Genomic DNA, 3,407 nt, shown 5'->3' with positions numbered 1-3,407 from the left:
ATTGGCAACTATTTTTATTTGAGTTTTACTTTGTAGATTTATTTGGTGCTTTATGCTTGTTCTTTGGGATTGAATTTGCATGAACTGGGTTGACAAATTAGTAGGCTGGCACGGGATAGGGAATTGATCGAACCAAACCCTGAACTCAAGAAACTATATCATAAATTTAGGAGAGAAGTAGAAATTTTCCACTAATTCTCAAAAATTCATAAGGAACAAGACGATCCTGCTCTCATGGCTGAAGAACAACTAGACCGCAGGACAGTTTGCGAAGTGGCAATCCCACTCCGACAAATTTGACCTCTATTATTTAGAAATCGGTTGCCAGAGGTAATTTTGAGCTTAAACAAAACATGGTGTAGCTTTTGATTAGCAGTGGACAGTTTATGGGGCTTTTATATTAAGATCCACAAATCTATCTGCGAAACTTTTTAGAGATCAGTGACACATTTATCCCGATGGGCATATCAACTAATTATGTAAGGCTGACACTATTCCCCTTTTCACTATTAGGGGAAGCAAAAAATGGTTGAACTCAGAGCCAGAAAATTTAATCACAACCTGGGATGACTTAGCCCAAAAATTCCTCATCCAATTCTTTCCATCTGGCAAGACTGCGAGATTGCATTATGAGATTGTGTGCTTCAAACAGAAGCTAGATGAGAATTTATATCATGTTTGGGAGCGATTCAAAGCTCTTCTTTGAGACTGTCCACATCATCAGCAGTCCAATAGGGTATTAGCTCACACTTTTGTTGAGGCACTTTACCATAACACAAAAATTTTGCCAGATTCAGCTGCGGGTGGTCAATCGTTGGAGCTGACTTATGATGAGCTTTATACTTTGTTGAACCAAATTGCAAAAGAAAATCTCTAGTGGCATTCAGTCTTAATAAATGCCACAAAGAAGGTTGTGGGTGTATTGGAGGTGGACCAATTTACTGCTATCTCCGCCCAGATTTATGTATTGTCAAATCAGATAAGCAATATATAGTTGGGGGTTACATATTTTATAGCCATAGTTAATACAATTCAACATACTATAGGTTGGTGTGAGGTTTGTGGTAACAATAGGCATTCAGTGGCTATGTATGTGGTAAATCCTGAGTCTGTGATATTTGCGGGCAATACTCAAAGGCTGAATTATAGGAGTGCCTACAATCTAAAGTGGCAGACTCAGCCACCAAATCAACAATGGAATGCCCAATAGCAGCGGTTTCAATAGCAGCAAGTTCATAATAATTAGGCCATAACTCAGACTAGAAATATGGAAGAGATTCTGAAGCAAATTATGGCTACTGAAGCACAATTAGCAGCAAATATGGCAATCCTAGATTTAATGTTGTTATCCTAGCTTATTTAGCCTTATTTTGAGGGAAATTTGTGCGCTTTATGTGTTAATGATGATATAAATAAGAATCTAAGTGTTTAAGTATGTGATTACAATGTTTAAAGGTTTTTTCAAAGGTGTTTGGGTTTAAATCGATCATTAAGAGTCAAGATGAGAAAACTAGTTTTACTAGCTTGAGCAAGGTAACATTCTAGTCTATCGCAATGGATTGTAATGTGTTGAATGAGTTACTAATGGTTGTATTATGTAATTGTGTGTGGAAAAAAAATTTTATAGTGTTTAAATTACAATTGAATCAAGCCAAGATTCAAAACGAATTTAAAGATAAAAATGGGCAAAACTAGTATTCTTAGCTTAAGTTTCTAGTTCGTCGTCTTGGATGTTGTGTTGTTTTGAGCTCTAATTTGTTTTTTTAAATGCTATAGTATGCTTGGTTAGTTGATTATTATGATATATTAGGGATATAAAAGCTTAAAATCAAGTTTAACAAGACAAAAAGTCTTGGAATGGATCAACGAAAGCACAAGACACAACTTGACGCGAATTGGACACCTTGGATATCAAGGGCGGTGGCAGTTTCAAACCAAGTCCAAATGGCACATTCCACACAATGTTAGATTTATAATGGACCCAAAATAGTGGGTATCTATTATAAGGGCACATCTCATAGTTAGACGCTCAAAATTAGCCCCACGACGCGGTCTAGTGCAAAAACACGGCAATTTTGTCCTCCTATAAATAGGACACTTGATGTTATACACCTTGGACGACTTTGAAACTTTGATAGAGTCTGTAAAACACTTAAATTAGGATTTTTATTCTTCAACTTTATCTTTTTACTATATTTTATCATGTATTCATATATCTTGATTACGGTTATGTCTATTTGCAGTTAAAATCCCTCTTTCCGGGGTTAAAGCCAAGAACATGTTTACTTTCATTTTGAATTGAGTTTGTTTTGATTGATTATCATATTTTGTTATTTTTTTATCATTTTTTTAACTATTTTAAGGATTCTCGACCCTTAGAATACATATATTATCAACCTTGTAAAGTCGGGAGGGGGAATAGAAAGATAGAATATGGGGATGAATAGATTAAGCTTTTTATTCTTTTATGAAATAAGGAATTTGAATTAGTATCTAGGATAGAGATATACCTAGAATCCTTGCTTGGTTCACATGTAGGATGATAGTTTCTTGCATCTAATTAGATTATTACATCCTCGCTCAATAATGTAGTTGTAATGTCCAAGTTAGGTAAATGAATAGAGATCGAGAGACCATGATCATACAATAAACCCTATGAATCATCAACCAAGATAAGTAATCTATAACTAATAAAGTTCAATATCATAGTATGATTGTTTGTAGAGCCTTACCCCAGGTTTCTATCCATTGATTGTCCAAGCACTTTACTTTTATACATTATTTACTTTACGTGTAGTTATCATCATCAAAATCTTTTGGTTATGAATTGCATTAATTTAATCTCAATAGTTAAACTAAAATTGGATAGTCGTTAACACAAGTCCCTGTGGGATCGATATTCGATTTTATTTAAGGCCACTATATTACTTGGTGTAACCACCTACACTTGTGTATGAGTTTGGGCACCACAATACACCAAGAGGGTGTGCCTTTAGGGTGAGTTCAAATATCACACTTATTAAGGTAGAGATTCTTGAGGTTTTCATAGATATGATAGCAGACCCATGCAGGTAGCCTTGTAGGGTTCAGGTAGTGGGTCTTCTGGTTCAGCAGCTTTGGGTAGTCATTCTATCTCAATCGCACCACCCCTTATTGAGTCAAGTCAAAGAGATTGCTTTATATCTGATGAGGTTGGCCATTTAGCCAAGCAATATCTCTGTCATATTTTTAGGGCTACTCTTATATCAATAGCAAGAGCTAAAGGTTCTATTGGAGGTATGTGAGACAGAGGTAGTGGTGCCCATGGTGGTGCTTGTGGGGATACTCAGTTAGTTAGTGGTCTTAGACAGTTCTATGACATACCCGCCAGACCTAGGGTAGAGTCTTCCAATGATATCATCATAGGT

General features: G+C 35.8%; 1 non-coding gene across 1 annotated transcript; it reads right to left on the bottom strand.

Moving 5' to 3' along the window:
- Positions 1–619: 619 nt before the first annotated feature.
- On the bottom strand, positions 620–726 carry LOC124889137. The gene has a single exon (XR_007047750.1). It is a non-coding gene; the product is annotated as a small nucleolar RNA R71 (small nucleolar RNA).
- Between the last annotated feature and the right edge of the window lie 2,681 nt (positions 727–3,407).

Source organism: Capsicum annuum, chromosome 11 (assembly GCF_002878395.1).
Source record: "Capsicum annuum cultivar UCD-10X-F1 chromosome 11, UCD10Xv1.1, whole genome shotgun sequence".
NCBI lineage: Eukaryota > Viridiplantae > Streptophyta > Magnoliopsida > Solanales > Solanaceae > Capsicum > Capsicum annuum.
Note: the sequence above shows the minus strand (reverse complement) of the source record. Positions and strands in the feature narration are given on the sequence as shown.